The sequence below is a fragment of the Phyllostomus hastatus genome, unplaced genomic scaffold (genome assembly GCF_019186645.2).
Source record: "Phyllostomus hastatus isolate PE091 unplaced genomic scaffold, TTU_PhHast_1.1 phas_contig_34, whole genome shotgun sequence".
NCBI lineage: Eukaryota > Metazoa > Chordata > Mammalia > Chiroptera > Phyllostomidae > Phyllostomus > Phyllostomus hastatus.
This window is the reverse complement of record NW_025333857.1, coordinates 51125170-51142928: the sequence shown is the minus strand read 5'-3', so window position 1 is coordinate 51142928 and position 17759 is coordinate 51125170. Positions and strand designations below refer to the sequence as shown.

General features: G+C 46.2%; 1 protein-coding gene and 1 pseudogene across 3 annotated transcripts in view; both read right to left on the bottom strand.

The window, feature by feature from the left end:
- LOC123819986 (myb/SANT-like DNA-binding domain-containing protein 3) overlaps nt 1-14881 on the bottom strand; it is a 122954-nt gene extending 108073 nt beyond the window's left edge. For all 3 annotated transcript variants that reach the window (XM_045840633.1, XM_045840631.1, XM_045840632.1), the window contains exon 1: nt 14695-14881. The gene's annotated coding sequence lies outside the window, so the exon portion shown is untranslated. The remainder of the gene's footprint in view (nt 1-14694) is intronic.
- On the bottom strand, nt 11979-12093 carry LOC123820301 (annotated as a pseudogene).
- Nucleotides 14882-17759: the final 2878 nt, after the last annotated feature.

Below are 17759 nucleotides of genomic sequence, written 5' to 3'. Positions count from 1 at the left end.
GGTGCACAACATAATGATTCAATATTGGGTTGGCCAAAAAGTTCATTTAGTTTTTTCTGTACAATGGCTCTTGTAGTGCTTAGTTGTCTTCAACTTCATTTGAAACAATTTTGTTAGATTGTATTGTGACAGCTGTCATATCAGTGTACATTTGATAGAAACATCAACATTGGTAAATTTTTGTGTAGCCATTTTAATACTGAAGATGGAAGAAAATACGCAACATTTTTGGCATATTATGCTTTATTATTTCAAGAAAGGTAAAAATGCAACTGAAACGCAAAGAAAGGATTTGATTTGTGCGGTGTTTGTGAAGATGCTGTGACTGATCAAACATGTCAAAATGTTTGACATGTTATGACGTTTCTTGGTTCTATTGATATTTTAGCCAAATAATTCTTTGCTGTGGGGCTGTCTTATGCACTGGAAAATGTTTAGCAGCACCCCTGGCCTCTACCCACTAGAAGCCAATAGCAGGAGATAGACGACATACTCAAAATACCCAAATCAATAAAGTTATTGGTGGAAATGAACAATGTGTCCTTCATTTTATGGAAAAAATCATATGAACTTTTTGGCCAGCCATATATACTTATGAATAAATATATAGTGAATCACCACAATAAGTCTAGTTAACATCCATCAAACCACACAGCAACAATTTTTTTTCTTATAATGAGAACTTTTAAGATCTACAATCTTAGCAACTTTCAAATAACCTATATAGTATTTATTAACTATAGTCACTATGCTGTACATTACATGCCTAGGACTTACCTGTTTTCTAACTGGAAGTTTGCACCTTTGACTGTCCTCACCCATTTTGCCCACCCTCCACCTCCTGCCTCTGGCAACCACCAATCCATTCTCTATCTATGAATTGTTGTTTTTTTAAGATTCCACATACAAGTGAGATCATATGGTATTTGTCTGACCTATTTCATTTAGCATAATGCCTTCAAGGTCCATCCATGTTGCCACAAATGGCAGAATTTCCTTCTTTTTTTGTGGATAAATAATATTTTATTTTTTATATATCACATATGTTATATATATTGTCTATACGTGTGTGTAATATATATGAGGTCTGTCTGGGAAAAGTCCAGCCATTGTTAATATAATAAGATCAGTTTGTGTGACATCGATGTAACCTGGCAGCCAAGGAGAGTAGACTGGAATGCACATGTGTGAACAATGATGACTTCACTGTACTAGTCAGTGGGGGCAGTAGACACTGTTGAGAGAGCTTGTGTACTGTGTGGCTGTGACATTCAAAATGACTGAGCAGATAGAGCAATAAATATGCATCAAAGTTTGCATTAAGCTTGAACATTCCTTCACAGAAACTATTCAGATGATTCAGAAGGCCACAGCTATGGGCTACTGGTGATTGACAGCTACATCACAACAATGCACCCATTCATACATCACATCTCATGCAGTTTTTTGGTGAAACATCAAATGACCCAGGTGACTCAGCCCCCCCTACAGCCCTGATGTGGCACCCTGCAACTTCTGGCTTTCCCTAAAACTAAAATCACCTTTAAAAGGGAAGAGATTTCAGACCATTGATGAGATTCAGGAAAATACAACAGGGCAGCTAATGGCAATTGGGAGAACTGTGTGAGGTCCCAGGGTGCCTACTTTGAAGGGGCCTGAGGTTTCATTGTCCTATGTACAATGTTTCTTGTATCTTCTTCAAGAAATGTCTGTTTTTCACGCCCTGGCTGGAGTAGTTCAGTGGATTGAGCGCGGGCTGCGAACCAAAGTGTCGCAGGTTCAATTCCCAGTCAGGGTACATGCCTGGGTTGCAGGCCACGACCCCCAGCAACCACACATTGATGTTTCTCTCTCTCTCTTTCTCCCTCCCTTCCCTCTCTGAAAATAAATAAATAAAATCTAAAAAAAATACCAATTAAAAAAAAAGAAATGTCTATTTTTCATATTACATTGGCTGGATACCTCTGGACAAACCTTGTATATACTATATATATCACATTTTCTTTATCCCTCTTTTCAATCAAGGAAACCAAGGGCCACTAAAGTGAACTGTATGGCTGAACATCACAAGGATGGCTACTGGAGAAGTCAGGAACTTGGACTGTCCTAATAGTCTGGCATCCTTTTTTCTCTTAACATGGCAAATAGCCATTTTTTATTCTGCATAGTCCTTTAAAGTCTTTGTTAACATATCAGGAGTTATCAATTGTATATTATTTAAAATTTTTAAATAATATTACATTTTCTCCATCATTTTTACAGGTTTTTTTTAAGATTTTATTTATTTATTTTTAGAGAGAGGGGAAGGGAGAGAGAAAGAGAGGGAGACACACATCAATGTGTGATTGCCTCTTGCACACCCCCCACTGGGAACCTGGCCTGCAACCCAGGCATGTGCCCTGACTGGGAATCGAACCAGCGACCCTTTGAATCGCAGGCCAACACTCAATCCACCAAGCCACACCAGCCAGGGCATTTTCTCCATTATTATTGAAGTCTACATGCCTTTTTATTTTAATAAAAATTATATATATTTAACATACATAAATCTGATTTGATAAGCATATAATAGTAAAATGATTACTACATTCAGGATAATTAGCACATTTCTTCACACAGTTAACTTTTTACGTGTGATAGGAGCACCTGAAATCCACTGTCTTAGCATATATCCAAACTCAACACAGTATTACTAACTGTAGTCATCATGCCTATACATCAGCTCTCTAAACTTATCTATCCTACATCACTGCAACTTTGTTCCCTTGGTCCAACATCTCCCTGGTAAGCACTCTTCTCTGCTTCTATGAGTCTGAAGAGTCTGGCATTGTTAGTGCCACTTCACAGTGGTCTCTTGGGCTGTCACCTTGGGTGACTCCATACAATCGTGGCTCCCTTAGGTTGTCATGCCCTCTCCTCCCCAGGGCAGAGTCAGCATCTCCCACATAATAGGTGCTTAGTAAACGTCTTATTCTGCTGAAATTCTGTGTGTTTTTTCAACCTCACACTTTTCTCACATCTTTTAACCACAGGAAGCTCCCTACAAAAGTAATCTCTCAAACACATTATGGCAAGAATGCCACCAAGCAGCAGTGGATGCGACAATAAAGTAGATGCTGCATGTTCCCGTTTGTGGAAAGGGCCAGCACGCCCCAGCCCTTCTGCTCACCAAGCCTCTGATTTCTCAGAGTAACAGAAAAGCATCAAGACAGTGATGGTACAGTCCATTTAAAACTGGAAAACCCATATCAAAAGAATTAGGAACTAAGCCCTGGCTGGAGTAGTTCAGTGGATTGAGTACAGGCTGCGAACCAAAGCATCGCAGGTTCGATTCCCAGTCAGGACACATGCCTGGGTTGCAGGCCACAGCCCCCAGCAACTGCACATTGATGTTTCTCTCTCTCTCTCTTTCCCCCTCCCTTCCCTCTCTAAAAAAATAAATAAATAAATAAAATCTTTTAAAAAATCTTTTAAAAAAATTGATAGCTCCTTTAAAAAAAGAAAAGAATTAGGAACTAACTTGAAAGGAGTCCCGTGGGCCCACAATGGGACACCTGAACACCAACAATGGTGATGAGAGCACAAAGATGCAATAAATTATTCTCTTGACCTTCCTGCATGTTTGAAAAGCTCCATAACAAAAAGTCAGGGATGAAAAATGGCTGTGGCCTTTAAATTTACGGTACACTAATTTAAAATCACACTTTTACAAACCAGCTATTCACATACTGTGCCTGGGGAGGAGTTACTGTAGATGTGAATTCCTGAGTAGCTGCAGATGTGAGGCTGGAGGGGACTTGGCCAGGTCAGAGAGCCTTGAGACTGAGGCCAAGCAGTGTGGGCTTGACCTGAGGACAACAGAAGCAGGCCAGGGTCTCCCCCTATGCACCACCTCCCCCCAAAAGTTAAGGTTCAATGAAGTAATACTGTGATGAGCATCTCCACGTACCAGGCACCCTGTCTCACATTCATCCTGGGCACATCCAGTATCAGAAATCACAAGATTTAGATACATGTTAACAGGGGTTTGGCCCTCTGGCCCTGAGCGAAAATGAAAGGAAAGGACATTTATCTTTGGGGCTGTGTCTCTGCACCCCTAAATTCCCAGGCCTTCAATCATATTGCTCTAGTGTTCCTACAATGACCCAATCCACACCCCTTCTTCCCTGAAGATTCAGAATTAAGTTTTGCCTTCATCAATATTCCTGTTTCCTGAGAGTCAGTATTCCCCAAACTGCAGTTTATTAACACATACCCCCTACACTATATCTCTTCTGTATCGTCTCCATCCACCAAGATGTTTATGACTAAAGTCACTTTCTATAGTTTTTATTAGGAAGTCGATAAGTATACTGAATGGTCTCTAGCTACACAGTTCCCAGAGCAGAGTCTGAGCTGGCCTCCCATCCCAACTCCTCTGTCCCAGGACATGTCAATATGCCTACCTTTCCTTAGGTCTACATTCTTTAAAAAAATTTTTTTTAATTAATTTATTTTTAGAGAGAGGGGAAGGAAGAGAGAAAGAGAAACATTTATGTGCTAGAGAAACGTAGATTGGTTGCCCCTTGAACGCTCCCAAATTGGGACCCCGACCTGCAACCCAGGCACGTGCCCTAGCTGGGAATTGAACCAGTGATCCTTTGATTCACAGGCTGGTAGTCAGTCCACTGAGCCAAACCAGCCAGGGCACCCCCATTCTTTTTAAAAATCACTGCTATAAGGTTTGAGAATCTGGTTCACAAATGAAAAAGATATTGTTCCTTGTTCTCTTCTATTGTAGATAATGCAATTTTATATATTTCATAAATATATAACATATTTATGTTATATTTATATTTTATATACATAATTTTTTCTATCTTTGATCATTTCTTCAAGATAAATTCCTAGAGGAGGAAGGGTTGACACAAAAGATGCAAACACTTAAGACTTTTGTTACATCACCATCTGTCTTCCAGAAATGGGTACCAATTTACATTGCTACTAATAGCATACCAGCATGTCTATTTCCCGACTTCACTTACCCTTGCTGTTAACATTTTTAAAAATCTGTGCCAACTGTGGAGGTGAAAAATGTCACTTTTCTGTTTAATGATATATGCATTCCAGCTTTCAGCAAAATAAGCCACACTCTTGACTGAACAAAGTCCTTGCTATACTTGGTGGAATTCAAATTGCGCGTAATTAGTTCCAAGCAATTTAATATTTCTTCCCCACAAAGTGTGTAGTACCACTAACTGCCACCAGGTGGTGGTGGGCTCATGGGGAGTCAAAACTCACAAAAGATCTTGCCCTAAGTGTGACCAGTTGAGTGTCTAATAACTGCAATAATAATAGCAGATGACTTTTTTTAAGGTTTATTTTATTCTTATTCAAGAGAGAGGGGGAGGGAGAGAGAAAAAGAAACACGGATCGGCTGCCTGCTAAACACGCCCCAACCATGGATCGAGCCAGGAACCAGGCCTGTGCTCTGACCGGGAACCAAACCAGCAACCGCGAGGCAACCAACTGAGCCCCACTGGCTAGGGCAACAGCAAATAACTTTTATTGAGCCTTACATGGTGGGTCAGGCACCACACTACGTGTTTAATATGCAGTATATCATTTAATCCTTCCCCAAACAGCTCCTGAGAGCATCATTTGTTACACTACAATATTTTGTTTAAAAAAAAAACTTTATTAAAGTGCCAGAAGAAATTATACAACTGTTCTCAAAAGCAAATGCTCAGATTTACCAACACCTGGGGGCCATTAATAGCCTATTAACTAAACTGTTATTTAATCACTAGCTAAGTAAATCCAGAGTTACCAATTTACTTTGCTTAATTTTGTAGAACAGCAGGCCTCCCTGGGCCACGTGTTTGCACTCTGCAGGGCTATAAAGGGATTCTGGTGTGAGCCAGTGTACCCCAAAGGCCCCCGTGGATTCCCAGAAACCTCAAACGTAGGCTGTTTATCTCCACTAACCAATTATTATTCCTATTTCCCAGATCAGAAAAGTGAGGCTCGGTGCCTTGCTGGTGGTCACACAAATACTAAGTAGAAGGACCAGGATTCCAACCCAGGTCTTACTCCAATGCCCTGCTGCCCTCTGCTCTGCTTTGCTCTCTCCTTTCAGAGCTAGTAGCAGCCTCTAGTGCCTTTGCTCAAATTACATGTCAAATTACAGAGCAATCTAGTTGTCATCAGGGAAAGGTCCCAGGATAGAGCAACTTAGGGAAAGCTGTGCCTGCTTCTGTCTCACCCCATTTTGTGGCTCTTCTTTTCCCCTCCCTTCCCCATCACTTCCTCTCTCTAAGTCTTAAACCCAGGGCTCTTAGTCCCCCACGCCCCACCCAGGTGTACCTCCCTCATGCCAATCAGTACTCTGAAATGACTTCCACTGTTGATCTGATAAGAATGTATGTTTGAAAAGTAACCCTAAAGATAATCTGGAGCTTTAAAATGCCCCCCCCCCAAGGAATGCTGACACTGTACTTGAGCACTTGGCTGACAGTCTTAAGAAAACAAGCATGTCCCAAAGGAATCCCCAGGAAAAGCTCAATTTGAGGCTAGAAAGCGCATTTTAGCTTAAAACGATTCAGCATTGTCCATGAGAGGTTACAGATGACAACATAAGAAGCCTTCCCTGCTGCATCAGCTTTTATGAGGGAGACTGGCCTTACCTGCCCCCCAACCCTGCTCAGTACAGATCACCTTTTTTGTCTGCAGTTCTGCCAGACAGACTCCCACCCGCTCCCTGCATACTTGTGCTCCAGCAAGCAGCCCAGTGACCCTCATCCCGTGGGCCTCCAGCAAGCATTCAATGAATGAATACATTCTGATATAGGCGTAAACTGCCTGCTAGGCACAAACTGAGGATCACGCACGATAAAGCAGTCAGTACACTAAAAACTGCGCTAAAGTAAAAATGGTCAAATAAAATAGCAAAATCCAAATGCAATGAAGCTCCCCCTTGGGCTAGGCAAAAACCCATAGACAGGACTAAATAAAAAAGCACAATTCCAGTATGATAGAAGCATCAGAAGGGAAGAATAAGCACAATGACTAAACACTCACATTGACTAAACCACCAGAAGACTGTAGTAAGTTCATTTAACATCCACCTAGTACAAAAATCCATCCACCTAATACAAAAAAATGTTTGTAATCCCCCAAAATTCGTATGGTGAAGCTCTAATTCCCATCCATAGCAGCTGTCTTTGGAGAGTGGACCTCTAAGAAAGTAATTAAGGTTAAGTGAGGTCATAAGGCTGGAGATTAGTGACCTTATAAAAAGGGACCCCAGAGAGCTTGCTCTCCCCCCAACCCTCCCCAGGGCTCAGAAAGAGAGCATGTGAACAGACAGAGAGATGGCAGCCACCTGCAAGCCACGTGAAGAGGCCTCAGAATAAAACCTACCTGCAGGCACCTGGGTCATGGAGTCCCCAGCCTCCAAAACTGTGAGAAATGCATTTCTGTGGTTGAAGCCAACTAGTCCACGGAATTTTGTTATGTCAGCCCAAGCTGACTCACACACCATCCAATGATATTTTAAGTCCATGAAGGGTCAAACTAAGTCCCAAAATTTGAACAAAGACTAGAGAAACTTGGCCGGACTTTACTTCTACTTCCTTTCCTGGAAAAGGGAGTTCTTTGAAGTCAACACTCAGAAGGAGAACTGGGATTGAAGATCTGTGGCGTTGAGACCTCGGAGAGATGTCAGGACTTTCGTGAGCTACTGCTTTTAAGCTGAAGTGAAATGAACCAAATAACTGAATGCAGAAAACCTGGGCTCAAATCCCAACATCAGCACTCACCTAGCTGTGTAACTCTGGACAAGCCAATTAACCCGCGACTCTTCATCTGCAAAATGAGATTAGTACCCCCACTCTGCCTTAGTCCCTCTGCACCGATGTCCTGCAGTGGGGAGCAAAGAACAAGCAAGCATAGACTAGAGTGTCAAAAAATGTAGTTCTTTCCACCCTTCCCATTCATATTAAACTGCCTACAGTTGGGCAATTGTCTTGAGTTTCATCTCAAAAATAATTGCCTTCCTCTTCTCACCAGAAGCAGGAGACACAGATGGGCATTTCTGTAGACGTGATGGGATGTGAAAACACAAAATGCAATATCCAAAAAAACGCTGGCAACACAATGCACTGTAGACTATGGGTTGTTTCCCATCGTGATCTCGGGGCTGACAGAAGCCACTGCCCACTGCCCACTGCCGCTGCCCCGTGTCACACGAGAGGAACGCAGCACAGATCACTAGCCCAGGGAAAGAGTAAAATTCAAAATCGCAAATACGGTTTCTACTTAGTGAATGTTGCTTTTTCACCATCGTAAAGTCAAAAAAAAATCCTAAGTTGAACCTTTTAAGTCAGAAACCATCTGTAGATGCAAATACTTACTGGCTCTTTTGTTTCATAAGCACACAATTCAACAAATATGTAATACACCCCTGCCAGAGGCTCAGGACGTCCCTAGAATACGTGGGAGATACAAAGTCAGGCTGACCCCTACAGTCTGGAAGGAGCACTCACGTGCATAAACTAGTGACTAAAATGACAGGCATGCTGAAACAGACATCATAATAGAGGACAAAGTGTGTTGGGTGTTCAGAGGAGGGAAGAAGTTCTTTGCGTTCTTGATCACAAGAGGACATTTGAGCTAGATCTTTAAGAGTGTATAGGATATGAACAGAGAGAGTTGAAGGAGATCACTAACGTAAATAATTGATAACAAAGGGCCTGGACTCTGAGCGGCGATGATGTTAATGGAAACGAGGCGGCGCACACTGGAGACTGTTTCAAAGAAAAAAGTGACCGGGACGTGTGTGTTGACACTAGGGTGAGGGATCGAGAGAAAGCAGAGGCAAAGAGGACACACGAGGACGAGCTGAGCACCCAATGTGCAGGCACCAGAGAGAGGAGTATTCCTTAAGACCGAGGAGCTCCCAGTCCAATGAAGACAAACACAACACAGCAGACTGTGGACGGGCTGGTGACAAGGCAGTGTAATGAGCACAGGGACAGAGATGTGCCTGGGGCCACTAATCCAGGACCGGGAGGATCTAGAATAAGAACCTTAATTCCTGTTAGGATAGATTGGCATTAGAAAGAGCACCAGCACAGAGCAGGGGCCACGACTTGGGAAAAGACTGAAAAAAGGAAAGCATACAAAAATAGTGGGTGAGTGGCAGGAAATGTGGGACCCATTCCCTGAAGGGAAGCCTGGCAACAGGTTGAGGGTGATCAACTTGCTCTGAAGGGATGAAAGACACTTCCTGTCCCGGACTGTTGACTCCGTCTCCTGACTCAGCACCCCCCAACGACCTTTTCTGGGAGCAACACAGATCCTAACATGCTGAAACTAAAAAGAGACGTCAATCCCATCCTCTCACTTTACAGATGAGGAAACTGAGGCTCAGAGCAAAACAGGGGGGCTTCCCGGGCCCCTTGTAACAGAGGAGGGCCTAAAAGTGAAACTTCATCATTTAGTTTAACCCTGACCCCCACATCTCCTCTTTGGAAGCTTCTCGCTGTCAAGACACCCTTTTGCCAGGCACCCCGTAGCCTTCGCCCACTATCCCATTTGAAAACTCAAGGGCACTGCTCTCAACTCTGACATTGGTTTTGTGCCAGCAAACCAGTCTTCTTGCCTCCCTGCCAACTTCTCATCTCTAAACTGGAAAGTCAAAGGGAATGTTCTCTCAAGTCCCCGCTACTGCTGGCAGTCCGTGTTAGCCCCGCCGCAGCCCTGGTTTTTCTGCTACCCAGTTCCCACTTCCATGCCAAATGTGCATAGATGGTGTTTTCTGATTATTTCTGAGGTTAGTGGAGCTACCAGCCAATGAAAGAGAACACTGCAACCGAATCAAGTGGCCTCAGCACTTCAGACAATTTAAGGCCCGTGCCCAGGTTTAACTGTGTAGGTTAAGTAGTTCCAGGTGAAATCTCTAAAGCAAGTGATCAGACCTCCTGTTCACTACGGTCACCCCAGCTCCTTGAAGAGTGCCTGCCTGGTACACAGTAGGCACTCAATAAATATTTCTGGGATATATGTTAAAACGAACCTGATTGTCATTTGCATTTATTTTTTTTTACCAATTATATGTAGAAGTTCTGCTATCTTAAATGTCTTCTCCCATCCAAGCACTAACCAGGCCCGACCCTGCTTAGCTTCGGAAATCAGACGAGATCAGGAGCATTCAGGGTGGTATGGCCGTAGACTTACATGTCTCCTTTCATAAAGGACTTATCACAACAAAAAGTTCCTGGCTTCTTCTTGCAAATACTATTATTACAGCGTGTGCCAAATTTTAAGAGCTCCACTACCACTGGGCTGCCTTCGCAATGTCATTTTATGCAGAGGTAAGAGTAATCAGACACAACTGTTCCCGTGCATGCACCTGCCCGCACCTGCCCGCTCCTGCCCTCAAAGGTTCGGCCCTGGCTACCCAGGACGGTCACTCCCCCAGGTCCTCTCGTCTTCTTTCTCTCCTCCAGAGGGCTCTCCGGTCGGTCGGAAACTGGAGAGTCCCTAGTGCGGAACTTGCTTCCTCTAACGTGCTGCCTCCTCTTCCCCTTCACCACCCACTCCAGGCGGTCCTGTAACTTGGAAGTGTTTATTTTTACCATCTGTGTCTGAGTGTGACTGCGAGCAGAACCAGCCTGTGTTTAAGTCAAGAGCTCCCACCTCCTGTCCTTCTACCCCCCGCAGTTCCCTTTATAAGCCCGATGAGGGTTCTTAGGAGTTCTGACTGTATCCTCCCCCTCCCGCACAGCTCCATCCTGGGAATCATCTCCCCACCCCCACCCGGCTTCTCTGAAATTCCCACGGCATCTTGACTGAAGTATCCTCCCCGGGAAGTACTTTTGTAACACAGAAAGTCCCCTGTGTAGGTAGGTGCTCCCACTACAGCCTACAGCTCTTCTCTGAGGACTCTCTCTGCTACTCCCACCACTTCGGCAGCAACCATCTGTCCGTCAGCCCTCACGTCTCTGGGCCAAGGGCCGGCCTCTTGCTGCAGTGCTCAGAGTTACCCTGTACTGCAACCTCTTCCCATCCTCCGAGGGTGAGCTCCTGAGGCCTAAACTACATCTTACTAGTGTCTTTTGGGCTCAGTAGATCCCCAATGTTGGTTCAAAGAAAGGGAGGATGACAGGTCCCTCCCCTGTCTTCAGCACCACACACAAGTGCAGTTGTCAGCCAGCCACCTCTCTCTACCCAGCCATTATGGGCCCGGCAGAAAGGTCCCATTCTTCATAGCTAAAAGAAAATTATTACCTTACCTCCAAACATCCTGACTTCTGATTTTAGCCACATCAACTTAGCTTCTCAAAGCAGAAACCACAACGTGCTCTTTACTCACATGTAACCCATCATCAAGATCTACTATGCTTTAGCTCCATCTCTCTCTCTCCTCCATCCTCACCACCCGTGTCTGATCTCCCAAACTTCCAGGCCCTCTTCCACGCAGCTACCAAAGAGATCTTCCTAAAACGCAGTGATCGTGCCACCGTCCAGGCTGTAAACCTCTGACATCTCCCCCACTGCCTAAGTGATAAAGTCCGAACTCCCCACACGACCCTCCAGGCCTTCCCAGGTCTGGCCCCGAGCACAGCACGCTCTTCGCTCCACCCCACCCCGCCCCGCCCCGCCCTCATTCATTTCTCAACCCGACCAGACGGAACTCACCATCGCGCCTCTGAACCTGCTGTGTTTTCCTGCCTCTGGACATGGGCTTCCTCTGGCTGGAATCCTTCACTCCAAGGCCCACCAAGGGCTCATATTCATCCCTCAAGGTCCAACCCCGGTGTAATTTTTGTGAAGCCTTCCTCAACTAATGCTCAAACTGTTATGTTCATTATATTTATAACAGCTTCCTTCTAAAGTAACTTTGAGCTTTGAGGCAGCTCACAAACTATGCCCACACTGCAACTATATATATATATATATATATATATATATATATATATATATATATATATTACACTGTCTAACTCCATACAATGGCTTGTCTCATGGAGGAGAGAGCGCCGGAATAGGTTAGACTCTGTTGCTATAGCAAGCTCAAATTGTGTCAGACGGTGCAACTAGATATTTTTTAAGAGCGAGAATATCAAAGCAGAGACAAGACACGAGTGAAAAATGACAGAAGCGAGGAAGTAGTGTAGTGATCAAAACCTCTCTCATAAGGTCTTATACTCATCTTGTTGGCGGGAGACTAGACCTGAGTTTTCCATCCAGAATGCATTAGTGACTGCTCTGGGAGCTGGATGCCGGCTTGTACACGACAGTATAGCAGCACTTCCCACATTTTTTGTGATTTGCTTGTGTCCATTGCTCTCACTGGACTGGGAAATTCCTAAGGGAATACATAATTCCTGGCTCATGTTTGTGACCCTGGTGTGAAGCACGTGACTCAGCACACAGCTGAGGCTCGGCAGGCATTTGTGGAATGAATGTCACCATGGACAGAGAAAAGGGTCATAGTGCTTGTGGAACTTCCTACCAGACAATTGGAAAAAAAACAGTTTCAGCCTCATAAAGAAATTACATGGCCAAGAAGTGGCAGAGCTAGATTTGAACCCCTGACTGTCTCTCCAAAGCAACGGCTCTTTCCACTATGCATGCTTCTTCCCAACTTTACCATTCATCATGCATCCAAATACCTCCTTTTTCAAGCCTGATTTTAAAATCACCCTTCTGCCCTGCTCGGGAGGGCTCAGTTGGTTGGATCATTGTCCTGTACACCATAAGGTTATAGGTTTGATTCCTGGTCAGGGCACATGCCTAGGTTGTGGGTTTGATCCCTGGTCACTTGTGGGAGGCAACTGATCGATGTTACTCTCTTACCCTATGTTTCTCTCTCTCTCTCTCTCTCTCTCCCCACTTCCTCTAAAAATCAATAAACATATCTTCAGGTGAGGATTACAAATAAATAAATAAAACCGCCCTTCTCCAAGAAGTCCTTCCTGCTCACTCAGGAGAAAACTGAGCCTGAGTCCAACTCCAACCTCTCACAATACTCAAGTGAGAAATGTATCACAAATCGGGAGGGGAAAGGGTGCCTCCTCCGGAGCTGAGCAGGCTGCTTAGGCATTCTTCAGACAGTGTTGCCAGGTCCTGGGCTTCTCCCTCTGCTCCCCAGTGCAGAACTAGGCCTTCCTGCCTTTCTTGTCCTGCTTCGGGTTTTCCCCATTCCAAACTGAACCCCAAAATAATCTCCTCAGGCCTACTCGTCTCTAACCAGGTGGATGTGTTCAAAACACACTCATTCGTTACATCTATTAGGTCTCTGTTATTATTTTTGAGCATGTCCTATCAAACTTTAGGATTGATGAGCCTCCCAATCTCCTCAACTCCATTAAAAGAATTGCAGAAATCACACGAGAAGGGACAATGACATTTTAGGACGCCCAATCACTTGCTTTCAACCTATCTGAAAACTTTTGGGGTACCCTGAGAGAGAAAAGAGAAAACCTGTGTTTTCACCCCAGCACCCCGCCCCAATCACCCCTCCCCCAAAGCAGGATGCCTGGTCACTAAGGACTGGATGGAATCCTGGTCCAGAATGTTGCTGGGGTGGTGGACCCTGGCCCCTTCCTGCACACCCTCTTCCCGAGCTTCAGAATCCTTCCCTCTCCCCACCCCCCAACCCACCCCTTGTCTCCTTCTGGCCCTAAACTCACACAGCAGCCCTCAGTCCTAACTCAGGAACTATGTTTTTGAATTGCCATTCAACAATGTCGTTGGTGACACAACAGACTTCTCGGACATGCTGAAATGCACTCCTGACCCTGAGATTATCCTGCCTCTGGTTTTTAACGTGTGACAAATATATCCCTTCCTCCCATAACCACTCTCCCGATACTGCAGGAACATTTGAAATCTTAAGTGTTACCACACCTAAGGAACAGCCCACCTTCTGAACCAGAATAGGGAGACTACACTCTTCAGTCCTACTCCTAAATGAAGATTATTCATGCAATTTACAGTAGCTACATCACAGCACCAGTGTGATGATTTAATTAGATAACTCATTCCAACTGTTTAGTACCTAGGGCCTGGAACAGAGAAAGTGATCAAATTTAGTTATTATTATTTACGCACGTTATTTGCATACATTCTCTCCCACAATAACACCTGGGGGTAGGAATTACACCACGCACTCCCACCCCACCGCACCCCCTTTACAAAAGCAGAGCCAAGTCAGGGAGCTTTCCCAAGGTCAGGCGGGCAACGAGCACAGTTGTGATGCTCGGCCCTTGGCCACCTAATGAGGGACCCCTCCCACTGCACCCTGGATGAAACACAAGGGGTCTTCAAGGAAACAAGTATGGAAAAGCTAGCACAGTGCCCAGCATATAGTGGGGACCCTGGGATGAAGGTGAGATCGAGGCACTGAGGATCACATGGATTTCTCCCCAGCGGCTCCCCAGGCCCAGGGGTCCAGGTCCCCTACCCCGAGCGCGCCACTGAACCTCCCCGAGGTCCGCGCCCCGGGGCTTTGTACGCCGCAGGTCGGCCTCACTCACCGAGTCCCTTCGCGGCGTGCACAGGCGGCCGCCCGGCCTGCAGGACAGGGGTCGCTGCGGCTCGGCCCGGAAGCCCGCCATGCCGGCCCTCCGGCCCCGCACGCCCGGCCCGTGCCCCGCACCCGCGCCTCCTCCCCGCCGCGGCCCTCCCAACGGGGGAGCCTCCTACCTGCAGCGGCGGCGCGGCGGCCGCGGCGACTTGGGGAGGGTCGGCGAGGCGCGAGCGGGGGCGCTCTGGGCTCCTCTCGCAGGCTGGGCCGCCGGGAGGGCCGCGGGCTCGGGGAGCGCCGGGAGGTGGCGGCGCGCCCCCGGACGGCCAGGCCCCACCGCGCGCGCAGCGGCCACAAAGCCCGGGAGCCGCCGCCCCCTCGCGGGCCGCCGGCCGCTGCGGGTCGGTCGCGCCGAGGAGGGCGGGAGCGCGGCTCGGCGCAGTCACCACCTCCCGGAGCTGCGGCCGCCGGCCTCCCGGGAGGTTTGGGGCGGGTCGCGGGGTGTCCCCCACCTATCCCACCCTTTTTCTCTGTGCTGACATCCTTGGGCTGATTGAGTTCCCTTTCCCACCTTTGCGGAGGAGCTCCTGAAGGGCCTTAAAAACTGTTTCATTTCCACGAACAACAAAAGAATGAATTTGTACAAGGGATTCGGCACCCTGAGCACGAGTTAGCTCAGTCCAAGCGCCTGTCTGAAATAGGCTGCTTTTCTTTTGGGACTCCCCGATACTTGGAACAGCCAAGCCTCTGCTGCTGGGCTCATCCCAGAGTTTTGTTTTGTTTTGTAATTTGCGGGATGGATGTGCCTCTCGCTAGACTGTGAGCTCCGTAGGGCAGGGACTACTAAACCTAAGGAAATCGGAATGCCGTATGAGCTTTAGTCAATAATGTATTAGTGCTCCTCTTCCCAGTCCCGAACTGGAGATAGAAAAAAGGAAGGAGGGAAGGAGGGAAGGAAGGAAGGGGGGAAAGGGGGAAGGAAGGAAGGAAGGAAGGAAGGAGGGAGGGGGGGGAGAAAAGAGAAAAAGAAAAGTGCAGACTACAGGATAGACAACAAATTAGGTAAAATAATAATAATAAAAAATCAACATTTATAAAATGCATAATAATGTATCCATATGTGTATATTAGTTGTGACAAAGGCTCCACACTAATTAAGAGGTCAACAGTAGGAGAAATTGGGTCTTTGTGAACACTTTAGTTCAGTGTGACCTTGACAGCTTTTTTAATCCTCTCGGGAGGACAGGAATTTTATAGAGAGAAGGAGCGAAACACCACACGGTTGCCTCTCCTGTGCCTGGCGGGAGGACCCAACCTGTAACCCTGGCATGGGCCCTGTCCCTGTCACATTCGAACCCCCCCCCCCCTGCATCCGCCAGGGCTGACCTTGACAGTTTTGAGAAGTATTATCAGTCAGGTATTTTATTGAATGTCCCTCAGTTCTTATATTTGACTAAGTTTATGGATTTGGGGGAGCAAGTAGCTATTAATATTTTTGAATCTGCAATTCTAGGTACATGTACTAGAGAAATGCTACTTACACATATGTAAAAAAGAATGTGAGTTTTACTGAAGCTTTATTTAAAAAAATAAAAATACCTATTGCACTTGTGGGATGAATGGTGGGAACTAGAATTTTTGTGCAGCATGAGCAGCAAGAAGTTTCCACTGCACAAGTGTTTCGTTGCCCATGCATTTATTCCAGAAACGTGTGTTAGTGACTACTACGTGTGGGGACCCACCCCCTTGGCATGAAGGTCGACTTCCCTGGGGTCCTCGCTTGATGGATACAACAGAATGTGCAAGAAGGATGGAGAATGATGGACCAGGAGAGGTGAGAATGTTACCTGAAACCCTGCCCCCACCCCCAACATCCACACACGAGAACAGGTAATGCAGAGGAAGACTCAGTCATGTCTGTACCTGCCAGGGAAGTGGCACTCGAGTTGTCTCGAGGCTTGTTGCCATTCCATTCCCTTCTGTTCTCCAGGCCCCTGTCCTTGCCCCATCTGTCTGTATGTCAGGGTCAGGCCAGTCCTACCTTCTAGTGTCACGGCCACTGACCGGCAGTGACCATGGAACGCTGCAGATGGTTCGTTGAAACACGAGAAAAACATACACAGAGACAACCAGGTCCTGAGGGGAAATAGGAACAGAATGGCCACTCTCTCTAGTGGGCAGCGCCATGGCCACCCTCCCTAGGGGAGAGCGCCCCTAAGGGAGAGCACCTCTTTCTCCCACCTGAGCAGGCTTTTATTGGGTTCATTTGCATAAGAATTCAGGTAAAGCTCATTACTCATTGCCAGGAAGAAAGGATCAAACAATAGGTAACAAGGAAGTCTGAGGGCCTATTTTGAGTCAGGGTCAAAGAGCTGTAAAAAACTTTAAGGAACAAACTTACTTCTTCCTTGGACCCTTATCATTCAATTGAGAGCATTCTAAACAAAGCAGTTTTCACAGGATTTTACATATTCTTTCTTAGGCCTGATTGCCCGGGGAACCCACCCTTTCCAGCACAGGGCTGCACCACACTCTGTCATTGTTTCAGGCTTAGGTGGAGCAAGGGAAGTAGGGCAGCCAAGAGATTAGGAGATTTTCTCGCAGACAATGAGGACTCAGGCTTTGTCAAAGCCGAGGGGCGAGGGTCCATCACCCCTTTTGCTGTAGGCCCCAAAGTCCTTCCTTGGGGGCCTCCCATGTGATAGTGCCTGTCTTAGGTCGTTTCCCCTTGGGGAATCTTACCTGTCATTGGCTAACTGACCAAGCATTGGGGGCCAGTCAGGGTGAAGTAAAAGAGCAGAAGCGGTGCTCCTGCCAGGGAGATAAGTTTTGTCTCCTTGCTGGCTTATAGTCCAAGGTCATTCCCTCAGCCTTAGCCTTGACGGGGGTTAAAGCTTCTGATACCAGGCAGGGAGGTTCCCAACATTCTAGAAGCTTACACTTTGGTGGGGTTAGAACACTTCACCATAGTGTAAGATGAGGAAAGGGGACACTCAACGGGGGCCAACAGCCAGGAGTGGATCTGCAGAAGGTGGGCAATTAAGCCTCATGTCTGTCCCCAGGATTACTACTGGCTCAAAGTAAGTAGGTATTGACATGCCCAACATACTCAGAATACAAGAAAGTGAGGGTCCTCCTTCAGAAAGCTCATATTTTTTTAAAAAAATTACAGAGTAAAAAAAATAGATTGTGCTATTAATGAGGAGCAAGCAAAATAAACAATAATTTGAAAAGTAATTATTGT